The following is a 20416-nucleotide window of genomic DNA, read 5'->3' on the forward strand; positions in this document are numbered from 1 at the left end:
CCACCCATTCCACAGATTTTCTTCCGCCAAACAGCAGTACTCAGTATTGTTGTGTTTCGTTTAAAAAGTGAGTGGCTCACTCACTCACTCTTACTCACTGTAATGCAAGAATAAGGACATAGCGTCTTAGTTCCCAAAGTTGGTGACGAATTGAATGTAAGGAATGGTTAATATTTCTAACAGCGCCAATATCTGTGGGGGATGTTGACTTACCATCAGGTGACCCATTATATTGCCTATTAAAAAATGATATTTACTTACGTTTTCGTATATTTTGATATGAGGATAACCCTCTTTTTTCACTGCTTATGAAGTCTCTGGTTTATTGTTGTATTTACAATTTTCAATATAAAAATGTAAGCGCTCATCATTTAATTCCTGTGAAAGATCAAGGTAGAACAATAATATTTAATTATCGTTTTAAAATTACAGAGCGATATTCCGATTTTTTTTATCAATACCCTGCATGTGATTTTCAGAACAATAACGTCAAATATCAGTCAACAATGAATTGAATTTCACGGAGTTACGCCTTTATTAAATTCAAAGAACCGTCCTTAAACGCAAATATACTACGAATTAATGATTGATCCGTTCTCGTTGAAGCATTCGTTTCGTAGAATCTGTTTTTATTGTATGTTCGGATTTAAGTACACCAGTGTTATTGCTTACTGTATCTTTTCAATAAGAATGAAAAGACTCGCTGAGATTGTGTCTGTACATAGAAATTTTAATATTCAGGAATTATGTTCAAGTATTATTTGTAACAACAACGTATAAATAATATGTTTTATTTTACTGTGTTAGCCAAACAAAATATATAAAGTATAACTCTTGTTATGCTTGTTGAATTGTTAAAATATGTATTACCTTATTTTACGTAGGTACGTAAAAGAGCTAAAAAGAGCCGAGATGGCCCAGTGGTTAGAACGCGTAGATCTTAACCGATAACGGCGGGTTCAGACTCAGGTAAGCACCACTGAATTTTCATGTACTCTCGAGGTTGGCGAGACGGTGAAGGAAAACATCGTGAGGAAACATAAATGATTCTAATTTCATAGAAATTCTGCCACTTCCACTAACCTGCGTTGTAATAGCGTGCTGGAATATAGAACAAACCTTCTCCTCAAAGGGATAGGAGGCCTTAGTCCAGCAGTGAGAAATTGATAGGCTATTGTTAAGGTAAGTACTTTGAAAGACGAGATGGCCATTATGATGATTGCGGATTCGAGGCCATGCAAGCACCGTTGAATTTTGATGTGCTTAATTTATGTTTTGTCAATGAAATTCTAGCATATATGTATCCATCAAATCCGAATTAGAGCAGATTGTCGGAATAAATTTTAAGCTGGCGTTTTGTGACTGTTACTTATCCATTTCGATGAGAAGTTCCAGAGCATATCCTACTACACTGCTTCAATGCAGGTTTCACGACGATCAGGTTTTCTAACGACTATTTCCGTTGTCACCAAGCACGAGATGTATTATAAACACAAATTAAGCACATGACAACTCATTAGTGCCCCGCGGTTTGAATTCAGACTCATTGATTACATTGTTATTATTAATGAACCTGGAATAATAACAATATAAAAAAATTAAAAAGTCGCTAATTATAATGATAGCGTTATGGATAATAATAAAATAGTACTTCAAACGTAACACTTTTAGAACTGGCCTGTAAAAAAATATATTTTGGATATTTAAAAAAACCACCGCTTCTAGACCGGAAGCAGTTGAAACGGACTCGACGACAGATACTTTCCGGTTCTCACTCATAGTTTAAAATACATCGATGACATCAAATGATCTATTTTAATTATGATTAATGATACAATAACGTATATTATTTTTTAACAAACTTCGTTCTGTATTTTTTTTGTTAAATTATTTATTCAGCATATGAACAAGATATTGCTGTTTGTCATGTGTATATATGTATGGTTTATATATTAGAGACTTGTCCGAAAAGCGTTACATATTCTATAATATTAAATAAATAATAAATATAAGACAACAGCACATACATTACTCTGATCTCAATATAAGTAGCTAAAGCACTTGTGTTATGGAAATCAGAAGTAACACCCGTACCACAAACACCCAGACCCAAGACAACATAGAAAACTAATGATAATCTACATCGACTCAGCCGGGAATCGAACAAAGGACCTCGGAGTGGCGTACCCATGAAAACCGGTGTAAGCACCACTCGACCAGAGGTCGTTTTATGTAAATTAGTTTAGTTTTGGTCCCTCTTTTATTAAAACAGATGCAGTTTGGTATTCTCTCCCTTAAAAAATATGTAAGCTCATCATTATGTTACAATATGCAAATATATTATAATATCTAGATGGTCCTAAACATTCCGGTACTTTTAAAAGTTATAATTTAAATGCTTAATTTTGAGGTTGAATTTATTTACATTAATTTGACACTGATAATTACGTCATTCTGGCTGACACTGGGCACGGCGTTCTAAGAGGAATCAAGTCTGTGCAAGAGATGTGACAACACAACCACAGTCTACATTGTCTAGCTCATGTCAATCAAAGTAAAGACATCATTTCAGCCTGAAGACGTCCACTGCTGAACATAAGCCTCTCCCAATGATTTCCACCTTGACCGGTGAGTAGCGGCCTGCATCCGGCTATACCCCGCGGACTTGACCATTTATTTCTTCAGATATTCATTATCATAATTTTACTTAACACAAAAGTAGGTCATTATATAAATTAATAGCTGTTACCCGTGGCTTTGCTCTCGTATAATATATGAATATATTTGTAAATGAATTTAACATATTACATTGATGTAAGTCTTCTTAATAATTTTTTGCATTTAATAAGTAGCCTATGTCCTTTCTCATCAAATTTCATTTAAATCGGTCCAATAGTTTGGGTGTGAAAGCGAGACAAACAGTTACTTTGATATTTATAATATTATCTTAACTAATGATTGCGGGTTCAAACCCAGGCAAGCACCACTATATATATGAGCTTAATTTGTGTTTATAAATAATCTCGTGCTTCGAGGAAACCTGCATGTGTCTAATCTCATCGAAATTCTGCCATATGTGCATTCCACCAAATCGCATTGGAACAGCGTGGTGTAATATATTCCATATCCTCTTCTTAATGGAAGAGGAGGTTTTAGCCCAGCAGTGGGAAATTTACAGGCTGTTACTTTTATGGTTATTTTAATGTAATAAGTGAGATTATTTAGCAAACTGCACAGACGCGAAATACCTTTAATCAAATTATAAAGTGGAACGTTTCAGACGCTTATTTGTTCTCGAGTTAGCGGAGAATAATATCTGGAAAACGTTGAATCGTAAATATCAATTTAAACAGCGATGGAAAGTATAAAAGGTAATATTTGTCAGCAGTTAAGTTGTTACTGATGAGGAAACGTACAGATAGATATATCTATCTCTTTCATAATGAGTTTACTCTGAATCCGTGTAACTGGCTTTTAATTTGATCTTATGATCAATGAATCGTTATTTTATGTTCTAGCAATTTGATAATTGTGTTAAAAAATAGATAGGTTAGGTTAGCTTTGTGCCAACATTATAAGTTACACTTAAAACAGAAGTTAGAGTTTTGGAATCAAGATCTTAAGCGTTACGTAATATGTTTACTTATTTTACAGTTATTGAATTATTATCATTGTTACTTTTTTGTGTCTGTGCAATACAAAATTTATTACAAAAGAAACTTCTTTCTAAATCTCATATAAATAATAAAACTTTTATATCATTTTGTTTAATTTACTATTTTCTTAAAATAATAAATTAAATTCAAATAAAATAATCATAAATACCTCTTAACATTTAAGCGTTTATTCAGGGAAAATTGAACAAATTCATCAGTTTTCCAGTCTTAATGATCGAACAGTACTAGCAAATGGGCTTCAAATATGTAATAAATATAAAATTCCGCAGACATTTTTAACTTTTCCTTTCGTAAATCATTTGTAAAAAATGCATATTATTCGATACAAAATTTTATAGATGATAAAAAAGCATGGGGTTTATACCTGTTGACTTCCAGGCAGGTTATACTACATACATATACATATAATTGTATTTAACCAACATGACTGTATTTTTTAAATGTTGAAAAAGAGTAACTACTGAGTTTCTTGCCGGTTCTTCTCGGTAGAATCTACTTTCCGAACCGGTGGTAGCTTATTTAATTGTTAAATCTTACTTGAATTAAGTTTATTTTGATTTGATTTGAAATAAAATATTCCAACAAACCTAAAACCGATATATAACTGGCACTAATGCCAATCAGACTGATAGATAAACTCAGACTTTGTTCATGGAACAAACAGCGGAATTTTCTGATTTGGATATGGAAAAATCCTTTTAGTTGCATCGGAGTGTTTGTTGACGGACGCTGTACTAACGTGTACTCTCATATTTCCATATACTCTTTGGTAGTCTGCCTGCCTTTTTAAATCGAGTAAATGCGAAGTACGATACGTATTGGATAACCTTTTATTTAGTTGAAATGAAACTGATTAAATTATCTTAAAAACTACATAGATAGATAACGCCTAAATTCAGATGAAAATAATTTTATATAACAACCAGAAATCCTGACTTCGCGTGGTAATATTAATTAATAAAGAAAATTAGATGATACAAATATAATTAATAGTTTGTAGTACTCAAAAATAAAGTAGTTTATTACTACTGAACAAATATACAAATTTGCTTCATTAGTTTCTGATGTAGCCCACTACATATCAATTTTAGGAGCCGAGGTAACCAATTAGTTGGAACGCGTGCATCTTATCCAACGATTGCGGGTTCTAACTAAGGCAAGAGCACTGAATTTTCATGTGCTTAACTTGTGTTTATAATTCATCTCGTGCTCAATGGCGACGGAAAACTTTGTGAATATGTGAACTTTAGAAACCAGCATGCGTCTTATTTCAACGAAATCCTGTCACGTGTGTAATATGATCAAACCTTCTCAGACGATGGGATGACGTAGCCCAGCAGTGGGAAATTTACATGCTGTAGATAAAATTGCCTTCTTTCTAATATTAATAAAGATACATTTTAATAAGCTCTCGAGTATTAAACGCATCAGTATATCTATTATACTATTTGTAGAATGAATAAATTGTTGATAAGTAATTAAAATTTACCTCTCTATAGAGAATATCAAACAGTTGAAAAGAGAAAGAAGATATCTTGCAAGAGAGGTCATTGAACCAGAATTCGCCCCGTAATTTTTTCAATTCATTAAAATAAATCAATAATTACGTAAATTGTATATACATATAAAACTTTTAACTAGTCTTGAAGATGGTTATTTGTTGTGTGGCGACGAGTTAACTAACACGAATGCGAGAACCATAAAATATTAGATAGAAGCGACGTCCGTCTCTCTGACAAGATAGGAAGTTACTTCCTAGCACTCAGATATTAAGAGCCCGTTGACATTCCACTTTATTACAACACCAGACGACAAGTAAAATCTTTATATACGATTATTATAAGAGACTTATAGAAAATGTTCTTAATTATTTAATTACTCGGACACAATAAACTTAAAAATTATTAAACGATGAAAAATTATTAAAGTATTTATATAGTTTTCACTACACTTATAAATGTATAAATATTTAGGTAATTAAGGTTTTAGCATATGACAATGACTGACAATGAACGATGACAATACTCTTGGTGGTAGGGTGATGTACAAGCTTGTCTGGGTAGGCACTAATCAGTGTAAGCCAGTGTAACTAAAGACATACTGGATATAACTTCTAAGGCCCCATAGTTTTTTTTTATTTTTTTTTTATTTATTTATTTGGGAAACAAACAATTATAATTACACTTAATAGTAAAACAAATATAAGAAAAACGTAAATCAATCAAGTTTCCACTTAAAATTAAAACAAAGAAATGACATATTATATTAAAAATAAAAACAAAAACAGAAAGCACAGAATGCAAGTGAAACTGTTATAATTTAACTATATGACGTAAACTAAATTTAAATTCGCTAATTTTTGAGTTAAATATATCTAATTCGAGCCTTGGCGATGCAAGGAATGATTAACATTTCTTACAGAATTAATATCTAAGAGCGGATGAATATGTCGGAAAAAATTCATACCACCTGGAAGCTTTGGCATAAAGTAAAAAAAATCTTATGCCCCATAGTTGGTGGCGCATTGGCACCAAACTTGGAGCATTGGCGTTGTAAATAATGACAAATATTTCTTACAGTATTATCTTACAGCCTAAGAGCGGTAGAACAAGTCGGAAAAATCCATGCCGACTAGAAGCTTTACAACCGAGTACCGTGTAAAGCAATAGATTTCTATAATAACGATGTAAATGTTTGATGGAGTTCCTTATTATATTCGTGTGAAATCGGCATAACCATACCATTACTAACTATAACTTAACAGGCACTAGATACGATTTTAATAATGAATGATATAATATTCTTATAGTAAATTGTGTGGATATTAAAAAAAAAACATTTTGACTAAATTCGATCACAGCGTTCATTGTCAGAAAATATCCAAAGGTACTGGAGGAAATATAAGACATTATAATGCTGTTTAAGTGCATTGGGCATTTTCAGAACTAGATGAGGAGGCAAAACAACCACGCATCTGTCAGGGTATATAAGATAAATAAGCCAAAATAATTACAGGCATAAGGACTATAACATCTAAGTTCCCAAGGTTGCCGGTGTATGGGCATAATGTATGGAATCTTTAATATTTCTTACAGCGCCAATGTCTATAAGCGTTGGTGACCACTTTATCCATCAGGTGCTTTTGTTCATCCTACCTAGAAAGTCTTGCACAAACGCAATACTTAGAATAAGTTACGTAAATGTTTGAAAACTAAAATATTTCCATACGAAAAGTATTTGAAAAATTGTAAAAAACATAGATGCTCGAAAAGGAATGATGCGATGCTCTTCACAGTCGGATACCATTTTCGTCGAAAGGTAAAAACATTTTTATTGAATCTTCTATTATTGGAAAAACTTCAATCAGAGGTTACGCACACGAATGGCGACGTTTACAAATTCAAAAATACACAGAATTATACTATACCACATACAAAAGTAGTAAAAAAGTATAGTATCAGTCTGTAAATTTACCACTGCTGGGCTAAGGTCACCTCTCCCACTAAAGAGAGGTTTTAAGGGGACAGTCTAGTCTATAATTTATAATATAATATAGAAATAAATAATAAGGTCTGACTTGGCTAGTTCTCATATACGACTTACATTATAGCCTTCGCAAGTTCTAAACCTTTAACTTGATGGTTCTCATTTCATTATTTTTAAATAATAATTTGTATATGAGGACTAGCCAAGCCGGACCTTCGGCTACAATATACTGTACTCAGTTATGGAAATTAATTACGTTTTACGTAGTTATAAATACATTCAAGACTGGCCTTAGAACTTGGCGCCCAATTGGGTCTTACTTATTTTGTCGTTGAAGTCCAAGGCTTATATGTTTGTGATGGGATATAGATTACTCAACCCTTGAACTTAAAATGAAATCTTCAAATATCAACTTCATTAGTTTCTATAGACCGTAGTTAGTCTCAGTTATATTTCATCTATATATATAGTTTTATCAATTGGGGGCAAACATAAACCGGGCACAATAGAGATTATTCTAGAGGCCGTTAAAATCATGCAATGGGTACTATCAGTTCTATCGCTTGGTCCATTTATAACCGATGATCCATAACCCAATTAATGTGCGTTTGGCATTGCTTTAATACGTAGCCTTAATATGATTTAATTCACCATCACAGTGATATGAATATCAAAACTTAAACTAAACAAACCATTCAAACCGAGGCCTCTGTATAGCAGTTAAATAAAATTGGCTAAATGGTAACGATAACAGTCTTTGATAGAACATTAGACAAAACAAACAGGAGACATTACATTAACAGCCTGTAAGTTTCCTGTAGGGCTGAGGCTTCTTCACCTTTTGAGGAGAAGGTTTACAGCATATTCCATCTCGTTGCTCCAATGCAGGTTGGCAAATACACATGTAGCTGCATTTCATTGAAATTAAATACATGCAGGTTTTTCACGATGTTTTCCTTTACTGCCGAGCTCAAGGTAAGTTATAAAAACAAATTAAGTATATATAAATTCAGTGATGCTTGCCTGGGTTTGAACCCTTAATCACCACTGGGCCATCTCCACTCACTAAACAGGACACGGGAAACGATATCCGAAAGATATTCGAAAATCTAAAATTATATCTTGGTTTAAAGAAATAGTTTGTAGCTTTGATTCATCGAAGCCAGATTGACAACACCATCTATAAACATACATTTATATACGTATCTCAGCAAATGGAATGTACATATTAAATTATCTCGAAATAATCATGGAAATAACCACATCCCAAACAGACGTGTGATCAACCAAATGATTATGATATTGCTCGGGGCATTAATTCTAACCGTATGGCAAGTACCTTCAATAGGATTAATAATCGGTCTAATTTATAAGCGATTAGAGATATTGTGTTTGGAAAACGTTTTGGGTACCTTTTGTTAAGAATGCCTCGTTATGGAAATATATTGACCATTATTTTCTTAATTTATAGATAGATCTTTACGGAATGGGTGTAGATACTAATGCATAAGAGAATAATCAAGTGGTTTATTTGCGTTGATGATTAATCGTATTGGAAGAGGGACTTACACGTTTGAAGGCTCAAATGTTTAAAATAAAATTACATCTATCCCAGAAATTCTGTCACATGTGTGTTCCACCAAACCGCATTGGAACAGCGAGGTAGAATATATTTCAAAGCTTCTCCTCAAAGGATGAGGGCTTGGTTGTTATTCGTTGTTGTTGTATACCTACGTATATTGAGTGCAACACGGTGAAGCAGTGTGGTGGCGTAATCACCAAAAAGCACTTACCGACCACGAAATGAATTATAAAGATAAAATAAGTTTCTTAATATCCTCAACTCACGATCTCGTCACATTTACAAAGCATAAACATTTAGTTCATAAATTTTAATAAGAACTTGCAACTCGGACACCCGAAAGTAAATGCTACAAAATGCCTTATCAAATCATCTTCATCAATCATCATTTGTTTCATGATAATCCCATATTTATTTAAAAAAAGAAAGTTTTGATAGCATGTTATTGGAATTAAGCAGCGCTTGAGGGCAATTCGAGGGGAAATTATTAATAAAATTTCATCTTACACAACAGGAGCGCGAAATTACACCGCAGAGAAACGTTCTTAAGCGTTACCGTACTTGTACCAAACTGCAAAGGAGTTGTCTAAGTCCACCCTCAGGGCTAGGATTTGTGAGAAAAACTTTGTCCATTAAGAGTGGGCCAGTCCATTAATTTATCTGTTCTATTTACTTATTTCGTACTGAGCACGTGTCCTTTGTTTTACAAGGGAAACGTTGTTCTTTGTAAGTTTTAAGAGGTCTACTTAATCTCACTCGATCATTTGCTATCACAACACGATATTGAAATGGTCACGGATAATAACTGCGTTCATAGACACCGATTACGCGTTTAATTTTCACTACGATAAATATTTAAATTAGATTTTAATCGAAATTAAAATTGACTTTATTCAAGAAGACTTTTACGAGCACTCTTGAATAGTCATTTAGCAACTGTATTAAGTGAAGCTACCACCGATTCGGAAAGCAGATTCTGCCGAAAACAGGTAGAAGCTTCAGTAGTTACTCTTTTCCAACATTTAAAAATACAGTCATGTTAGTACCATACAATTACATATATATACGAGTATCACACATGGAAGTCAAAAAGTATTAATTCCACGCTTTTTTATCATCTGACGATGTTGACGATTCGAAATTGGAATACGATTCGTGACGTCATTTAAAATGAAATATTACAATTTGTATAATGAAGTAACGAGACAAGTATAACACAATCCACGTATAGATACATAAAAAGGAATATTCAGAACAGTTCACTGAACAGGAAGATGGGAGATGTTTTAAAATGGAAATACACTCGTAGAATTCAAGTACATTATAGACTGGATGGAGCTCAACATTGAAATGGATTAATTCTTTGCCTATTGCAAATACTGCTTCAAAATCAGATTTTAAATATATTATAATCTGCGTTTTGCTTATTAACTAATCGAAATATGAGTACAGTATGTTACTATATTGTTATAAGATTAGTATTGAGATTTTATTATGAACACTATTTTGGACAACCTCTGACCAAAACTTTAATAGTAATACTCTAACGAAGTCACATACACGCAATATATCTTAGGTTCTACGATTTTCGATGGTACCTTAATGTCGTAAGAAATGGTTTATTTAAGTTTCTACTTAACTGACATCTTTATTGAAATGGATTATATAAGTATGACATATGAGAGCCGAGATAGCCCAGTGGTTGAAACACGTGCATATTAACTGATGCATCACTAACTTTTCAAGTGCATAATTTGTGTTTATAATTTAACTCGAGTTCGGCGATGAAGGAAAACAACGTACGGAAACCTGTATGTGACTAATATCAACGAGTTTCTGCCACGTGTGTATTCACCAACCCGCATTGGAGCAGCATGGTGGAAGATGCTTCAAAGCTTCTCCTCAAAGGGAGAGGAGGCCTTTGCTCAACAGCGGCAATACGGGCTGTTGATGATGAAGTATGTAACACAAATTTATGTTACAGGATTAATGTATTTAAAGATACCGGTTCTATTATAGCGGATATTGGTGTTTTCCAATTTTAAAAACTGCCAGTGTAATTTTGAGAAAAAGAGCCAAACAATTTGAAATAGTCATGTAACTGCCAACGGTTAATTACGATACGGTAAGGGCCCAAGTAAAAATAGAAAAGAATGATATTCTTGTATTTATGGACAAAAAATGATTACTGTGATCTATATGTGTAGCAGTGTTTTTATAATGGTTACAGCATAAATAAAGCCGTGTAAAATATTTGCGTTTCGTTTCTTTCTACGAAATTACTAGCTCAATATTTCATAAGACATCTGCTGTCCATTAAGGGCATATCCGTAATGTTAGCTGAAGGAAATTGAATTTATGGACTTCCCGAATGGGGACCATTCTGATGACATTTGAAAAAATCCTGTTGTATTTTTTTGGAATAGTTATTGTAATATATTTAAAATTAAGGAATTAGTTGAGTGATTTTCTATTATTTGACTATATGAATATAAATAAAAAGATCTGTTAGATTATATTGACACTACAATTAAGTACACAATCTGGTCAATATTTTGAGTGAATCTGATTATAAATCTGATTAAAAATTTAATTTTAAATCAAAAACAGAGAGCTGAGATCACCCAGTGGTTAGAACATATTCATCTTAACCGATGATTGAGGATTCAAACCCAGGCAAGCACCACCGAATATTCGTGTTTAGTGCTCGGCGGTGAAATACATCGTTAGGAAACCTGTAATGTACCTGCAAGATTGGAGGATATGAACCCACAAAGTCTGACATGAGATGGAGTTTAATAGATTACATTTTAAATAAAATACACAATTGATTTACATAGGACCGTAAATATTATATATCTAAGCATATATGTATTTAGTTTTATTTATATCAGGAAATAAAGGAATATAATTTGCGTAAAACTAAACGTTTTACCCATGTATGTATCCCTTGATATTTTTTCCGTGTTAAGTTATTCTAACCTAGATTTGCAAGTCGCTGTTTCAGCGCGGTTTGCGGGTAAACGTGTCTGAGAATTTCTTTTAAACGTGTGAACTTTCACATGCTTATTTACTTCAAATATACAGAAGATAGGGCCTGTTGTGAATCTTCGAAAAGCGTTATTCGAATTGCGAAGTGAAATATACACTAACTATTGACACATCAAAACTATCGATGCATAATATGTACCTAGCGTTAAATGGCTTCTTTACCAGGCAACCTCAAGATGTACAGGAAATGTTATTAATTAATTTATTTAAATATGAGACAACATCACAAACATTAATCTGATCCCAATGTAAGTAGCTAACGCACTTATGTTATCGAAAATCAAAAGTAACGGTACCACCAACACTCAGACCTTAGAAAACGAAGAAAACTAATTGATAATCTACACCGACTCGGCCGGTAATCGAACCCAATCACACCACTCGACCACGGAGGTCGTCGAATTTAAGGTTCTATAGTACCTAAATGAACAGATTTTCAACTTTATATTAATATATATTCTGTTTGTAGTGTATAATATTGTAGGAATGTATGATGCTGGACAATACACCCGCATGAGCCTTTGTCATCTACCACAGTTAAACACTTATTTATTTATCTCTGTACAACTTACCTCGGCTTCGGATTGCGATATAACAACTTTTCCGCAACTCAAACGACTCGTTCAATATGCTTCAGTAAAGCTTCATGGCTCACGGGTATTTTACTCATTTTAAAATCAATCTACACTCGATACAAGTGTAGATACAAAGATACAAAGTAGCTAGTGTGTAGGTACTAATACCCCCTACCAACTTCCTCGGTATAAAATAAAGATTTATTATTTACTAGCGAATTGATATGTCAGTTATATTATGACCAAATTACATAAAATCATTACAAATTGTAGCCTATCTGTTATTCTGATGTATAACCTATATTACTGTAAAATCTCTTCAAAATCGGTAAAGTATTAATACGTAAACCTGAGGTTTCTTTGTTTTTCCTACATCCATTTTAATAGGCGATATATACCGTAATTTATACGCCTTCATGTTATCGAATTAAGTATCTCCATGTATAATTTCATTACGATCAGTTCAGTGGCTCAGTAATGAAGATCTGATTACTGAATCAAAGTACATTAAATTATCAAGATAAAGCAATCAACATGTGTTATTGAGTTTAAATAATATTAATTCAGACGAGAGAGCACACATGCAAACGTGAAACGCACACATATTTAAAATATGTCAATACTATTACAGCTATATAATTGTTCTATTTTCCATTTTTTTATTTTGTAAAATAGCTATTATTTAATTGTATGAGATGGCCCAGCGGTTATAAGGCGTGCATCTAAACCGATGATTGCGGGTTCAAACCCAGGCAACCATCACTGAATTTTCATGTGCTTAATTAATGTTTATAATTCATCTCGAGCTCGGCAGTGAAGGAAAACATCGTGAGGAAACCTGTATGTGTTTAATTTCAACGAAATTCGGCCATATGTGAATTCACCAACCCGCATTGGAGCAGCGTGTTGGAATATGTTTCTAACCTTCTTCTCTAAGAGAGGGGAGGCCTTTGCCTTTAAGTGGGAAATTTACAGCCTGTTATTATTATAATAATACTGTAGTGTATGTATGTGTGTGTGCAGTGGCGACACAAGATCGAATCTTAAAGATACAGTTTGCGAGGCCCGAGGTGTTTTTTTACAGTACTCTCAGGGCGGTTGGAGGGCGTATGGTTGCCCACACCACCCACGCCTAACGCCGCCACTGTGTGCGTGTGTGTGTGTGTGTGTGCGTGTGCGTGTGCGTGTGCGTGTGTGTGTGTGTGTGTGAGTGTGTGTGTGTGTGTATAATAACAGTATACAAATAAATAAAAACCTTATAGAACAACTCTGTGTGAGTGTCAGTCGCACACAACGTAAGCGTACATAATTACCCGTATACCACAAAAACACGGATGTTTGTTTGTTACCCCACTTTCAGTGAGCATTGTACCAATCACCTTCAGTATTTTTTTTATAAATAAATATTGGACAACATCTCATATATTACTCTGATCCCACTGTAAGTAGCTAAAATAATTGTGTTATGGTAGATCAGAAGTAACGACGGCACCACCACGCATCAAAACAGAATAGAAACAGACAGAGGTAAGCGACTTTGGTTTATACTTTGTTACGATAAAAGGGTTTTGAACTGTTGAAAAAAAGATTTTTTTTTTAATTATTTAATGAAAAATAACCAAATAGTTTAAGAACTAATTAATGGAACGCATTCCATAGGCGTTTTAAATTTATCAACACATATACTAAGTTATCTCTTCGGCTAAGTTAGACAAACGGATCGTTCTGAGTCACACCCACGCCTCTCTATCACTACCCGCCTATCGCGTGCCCTTGACCTCGCATTTAGGTTGAAAATAAAATAAACAGATTAATCAAGTGCGTATTACGAGCTCTCTCGCCATGCTTCTACATTAAGAAAATCGCTTCGTTTTATTATTATTACGTATAACATATTCGACTAAGTTCGTTTCAATAAAGACTAAACATTGATAGGCTGGCATAATAGACTAAAAATATATTTGTAATACTAAATAAAAAAATTACACGGATTCATCATTGTCTGAACCTTTACGTCAAGCCGGGTATGGACCTCGAGGTTTCGTACCTTGTTACGATAGTCAACGATAGTCTACAGCTACTGTGTCAGCAATTTCACCCCTATTGGTAAGGGTCTTATTGGCCCAGTGTACACGGGTAAGTGACGTATTATTTTACAACATTATATGTAACATAAATAATGAAAGAGCTAAGATGGCCCAGTGGTAAGAACGCGTGCATCTTAACCGATGACTTCGGGTTCAAAACCAGGCAAGCGCCACTGTATATATGTGCTTAATTGTGTTTATAATTCATCTCGTGCTCGGCGAAATTGAAATTCTGCCACATGTGCATTCCACCAACAATTGGAACAGCGTGGTGTAACATAGCCCAGCGGTGGGAAATTTACAGGCTGTTCCTTTACTTTTTTACTTTAAGTAATGAAATATACCGATTAATTGTAAATGATCATCACTGCCTATAGATATTTGCTCCGTAAGAATATGAGCGATTCCTTCCATCACCAATGCATCACCAACCTTGGGAACTGAGATGATGTCCCCTGCGTCAGATACGTAACGACTAACCTTTATTAAATAATACTCGGGAATAAGTTCCAGACCTTCCTTTTAGTGGAAAGACTTAAAGCAATAGGATTGCTTTAGTACTCGAACTGTGGAATTTCTATACCATAAGGTTATTTAACCGAGGACAGAATTAAAAGTAACTACTTATAGGATTCCATACAGGTAAAAACGGGATACTATTTATAAGACTTCGCTTTCTGTCCGTCCGTCTGTCACCAAGCTGTATCTCAAAAACCGCGAAATCTAAACAATTGACAAAAACGACATTTTTTGCCATGTTTTCTGGATATCAATAATTGTGTACTTACCGTACTTAATTAATGGACACTGCTTTCGAGAGTCCAACTCGCACTTAGCCGGTTTTTTATTATGCTAATTTACTTGCGAATTGTATTCTTGTCCTGTCCTGTCCACAACTTTTAATTGTTACCCAGAATATATTAAGTTGGGAACTCCATCATTTCGGTTCGTGTATTGCCCAAGTTTTAACAAAAGTAATTCCTTTTGAGTGTTACTTTCCTGCGTTGTTTAAGTAACACTTATAATCTTCATTGTAATCCTTTTTTGCTATTCAATGTGATTTTTGAATTAAACTTTTTTATTTACGCTACTAATTTTATTCGTTTCTATTCAAGCTTTTTCAGTTTTTGGTAATGCTGTAAATATATTATTTTCTTCTTTTTGGCATGACATAATGTGATACATCTAAAACAGCTTTTAATTTATTCAAAACAAATGACTTTTACATTATTAATAACAACGGATGACTAATACTGACCTAAAACAGAGAATTGACAAGTAAATATTCATGCTTTACTATTTTTATTTAAAAGAGAACTGAAATTGTCTTTAACACTTTTAACTTAAGCAAAATAATTAAAAAAAATACGTTTATAACTGAATTTGAACGAAAATATTTTCATTTATCTTTTGTATTTTTACTATGATTCTGAAGTTATTAAACATATAGCAAGGGTTCATCTCATAGTTATTCAAACTCAAATTTGAATTAAATATTCACATACATACCACGAATTGTTATATAAAAAAGATTAAGCAAAACTTACCTTTCGTCAAAGTTATCAACAAAACCATGTAACTTTATATATAATTATATACAACGAAATATAACTCAGCAAAAGTCAACTTTTCACTCAGAAGATTTTCTCTGTCGTAAGTTAAGTGAGAAGTAAATGGAAACAAAGTTACCGAAACTTCAAAAAATTATTTCGTTGGAATGATAACAACATATATTATTCATTGGAATCATAAAAGCTTCGCCAGAACAATAATCCCCCTTTGGACGTCAGGCGTACATACATATATAATACACTTTAACTTATAAATGAAGATAATTTTTTTTTGCCAGTTTTCGCTCGTGTGAATATATTAATTTACACAAATATATTTATTATATCAATTGTATAATTTTAACCCGGTAGCATTCAGGAGTATTTTTTAAAGTTGGATCAAACAATTTTTTAATCTTTAAAATATAAGTAGGTAAAAATAATTATTTACAAAAGTTTAAAACGGTTTAATAAGTGGAAAACAATATTAATTATTGGAAAAAGTCTATTGTGCAGGTACCACCCGATCATCAATTATTCTACCGCCAAACAACAGTACTCGGTAGTTTTGTGTTCCGGTTTGAAGGGTGAGTGAGCCAGTGTAACTACAGGCACAAGGGACATAAAATCTTAGTTCCCAGGGTTGGCGGCTCATTGGTAGTGAAAAAAATGTTTCTTACAGTGTCACTGTCTGAACTACTACTACTACTTACTATCAAGAAGCCCATATGCTCGTACGCCAACCAATAGCATAAAAAAATAACTTTTTTCGTCAGTGTTCTGAACACTTAAAAGTTACACCAAGTTTTATTCTATTCACTTTCCCTGTGAATAAATTCAATATAAACTTGTGATATGAATAATCAAATAAAGTACTCTTTTGAATTAAGAATACATGTCACAAATTCACGTAGACACTAACCAAATCTACTAGGCAAAACACCTTAGGAGCAGTTCCCAAAGGAAGTGGTCTCATTTCCTGACATGCTTTTGATGTGAATGACAGATTTGGATGGGCGTAATCAGTAAATTGTTTCCCACATATTTGGATGGGCCCTATAGTTTTGGTTGAATTAATAATTGTATAAAAAAAGGCTACTTTCAAAACATTAATAAATAAAAGGACTTAGGAAGTGTTTATTTCTAGACTGGATGTAAAAAAAGGGCTTCACTGAAAAGTGGTGAAAAAGAGTAACTATTTAGATTCTTGCTGGTTTTACAATCTACACCAGAACAGGTGGTAAGCTTTACATTAATTTCAACACTGTATCATGATGTTTCAAAAATGCGATTATGAGCCTACTTATATAAAGACTATTTTGATTTTAATTAAAATAATGTCATTGATTACAAACTATTTTTTGTATATGTAATAGATGACAGCTGTCTGGTCCTTAACTTTTCAGGATCAATGGTCATGACCATTGAGCGATTTTAATGAAATGTGAGACAACATCACATACATTACTCTGATCCCAATGTAAAGTAGCTGAAGCACTTGTGTTATGGAAATCAGAAGTAACGACGGTACCACAAACACCCAGACCCAAGCCAACATAGAAAACTAATGGTAATCTACATCGACTCGGCCGGGAATCGAACCCTGGACCTCAGAGTGGCGTACCGTGAAAAACAAGATAGACTAAAATACAGACAACAGTTAAACACTTATAATTGAAACGAGACTTATTATGTTATAGGAGGCAAAGGAGCAGGACGCTCACCTGATGGAAAGTCATTATCACCGCCCATGGACATCTGTATCACCAGGGGACATGTAGGTGCGTTGCCGGCCTTTAAGGGAAGAGTACTAGTACTCTTTTCTTGAAGGTCCCAAATTGTTTCGAGTGGGAAACCAGAATTTCTTCATTTTTTGAAAAAAAAAAGATACTTGACGAGGACCAGCTAATGTCAATAGCTATTAAGGTCAAATTAGCTTGCGTTTGAAATTATGTGATGAAAACAAACAGTTCGAAAATGAAGAGACAAAAGAATCTTAGCATCAAAGGACTTCCACCCTAATATCGGCGTTTTGCTCGAGTTCCGCTGACACAATTTTTGTTTCCTGTTCGTCGGAATGATGAATAACATTCGAAAGTTACGTATTTATCAAACTGTCTCTTGAATATGTTCAGATCAATTTGGCCAACTTTTCATTCGCTTCGTGTGTAAAAGAAACAGACTGTGCTATATTGTTTTTGTAAAATGAAAGTAAGATAAATATTCTATGTTCTTGATATATTAATAACAAGGTTTGATAAACATGACAGCTATATCCTCCCTTATCAATCAATACCGTTTACTTGTAATAAATGCGAGAGATAAGAGTGAAAATAAAAAGTTTGGTAACAGTTTAGGTCCTACTACTGGCCAAAGCCCACCTATTTTTGAGGAGAAGATTAATCAACCACGCTACTCATTTTTGCTCTTGTATCCACTAACTCGCATTCATAAGGCAGATTCTCGTCCATTTCAGGTAAATTTCCTCTCAATATATACAAAAATATGTATATACAATATATACAAAAATTCAGGGTCGTGTCCACGGATTTGATATCTAAATCGTCAGTTAGCATTCCCATTTTGTAATTACAGGGCCATCAATGAACATTTACTTTGTCAAAAGATCCCATAATCAATACCAGAAACACAGAACTCATAAGAAAATATCTATCATGTAATATTTTAGGTTTTTAATAAAGCAATTTTAAAATCGCTTTTCATTTTAATCTGACGTTTTTCGAAGCGCTCTCACGAGAGGCGGTATTTCGAGTGTTGAATAGTTGTTGTAACTATTTAAAATGTTGTTTTAATAATAAGCTTTGACATTCAAGTCTTTTTGAAATTAAAGTGGTCGTTTGTGAATTTTTCGGATTATTGTAAAAATGTCATGTTTCTGAATATTTGATAAGGTGGCTTGCGGCTTCGTTTCTATAATGGACATCTTATTTTGCCGATAAATGTATCAACTACGTTTGGTTGGAATAATTTCGAATCACAGAATTTACTTTACTAATTAATTTCGAAATTACTATGCTCCGTCTTCTTTTTTAAGTGTCAAATCTCTAATGACAAAAAGAGACAAACATGTTTATAGTAATACCAAAAACTCAATTGGATTTTATCGTGAAAAATAAATGATCTCTAGTGAGAAGACATAAAATTTCCTACCCGAATAGACCAATATCTTGTGTCTAGTATAAAATTATTAAGGTCTGGACGTGAATTACTATGAATACTATTAAAATGGCCACCAGCCGCAAAGGTCACTTACCTAAATTTCACTCGTGGGACGCGTGGCTTGTAAATATACAATAAAAACACACACATACATATGTTTATATGTCCGTGTGAAACATCATAAGTATTTTAACCTTGGCTGTATTCGTTTGGGAATTCGATGTTTGTATGACAGGTGAAATTCGCTTCTCTTTCGAAAACTCATCCATTTACGAGAATAAATAATTTAATAACGATAGGAGCCCGTCAGATACGAGGGAGCAACAGCACACATCTTGACCTGCCGATCGTATTTTATTATTTAGGAAGGAAGAAGACAAACTAGTATTGTTATTGAATAAGATTTTGTAATACAGTTATATTATCTCTACGGATTGTCCAATATCCAGAACAAATAAGAGATCCAATCAAATCAATAGTATTTTTTTTTAAAAAAGCTGTAGCGAGCACTTTTATTTATATATAGAAAATATGTAATTAATACATGTTATCATTTATTTTTGTAGTGACACGACCTATTAAAAGGGTATATCATGTGATAGTTAGAGGTAGCCACTGTAAATAAACGTTAGTACCGTGAAAAAAAACCTCTTCTTTTCACACTAATGCGACACCAACCAAAGAAATTAAAAAATAGCCTCATATCTATTACACTAACTCACTCTACCTTCGATTTGGAACCCGGTAATTTAATGATTTTAATCTGTTTGATTATTAAAATAATAATATTTAGTTAATTCTTCGATGTTAAATTAGTCTGAAATATTTAAGCGTCCATAAATAGGTGTTAAATTGAATTAAAAGTGCTTGCTACCCACCCATTTTTGTTATGAAAGGCCGAGCGCCCGCCGGTACATCGGATAGCCCAATAGACTTGTTCGAACCGTCGAAGCGACTGGACCTCCTCAGCTTGGAATAAATTGGAGAATAATATTTCCTGAGGTTAATATCATACCTCCGAGGATGGCAATGCTGACGTCATGTTTTTTTTAAAAAGTAAACTGGGACAATCTTCTCCATCATATTTAATGTTAACATATTGTATCAGAAATGAATTAACTGATTTAGCATGATATGCTCGGAAATTTCATTAAGTTTTAATTTAAGTAAGTTTAAATTTACTATCGCGTTTCCGTATATTTATCTAGATATAATACCATACAATTAT

The 20416-nt window shown here is 33.4% G+C and overlaps 1 protein-coding gene across 4 annotated transcripts in view; it reads right to left on the reverse strand.

Annotated features, from left to right (window-relative positions):
* LOC124531396 (RNA pseudouridylate synthase domain-containing protein 2-like) overlaps window positions 1-20416 on the reverse strand; it is a 444799-nt gene that overhangs the window by 276394 nt on the left and 147989 nt on the right. The gene's annotated exons all lie outside the window — the stretch shown is intronic.

Source organism: Vanessa cardui, chromosome 7, assembly GCF_905220365.1.
Source record: "Vanessa cardui chromosome 7, ilVanCard2.1, whole genome shotgun sequence".
NCBI classification, from domain to species: Eukaryota; Metazoa; Arthropoda; class Insecta; order Lepidoptera; family Nymphalidae; genus Vanessa; species Vanessa cardui.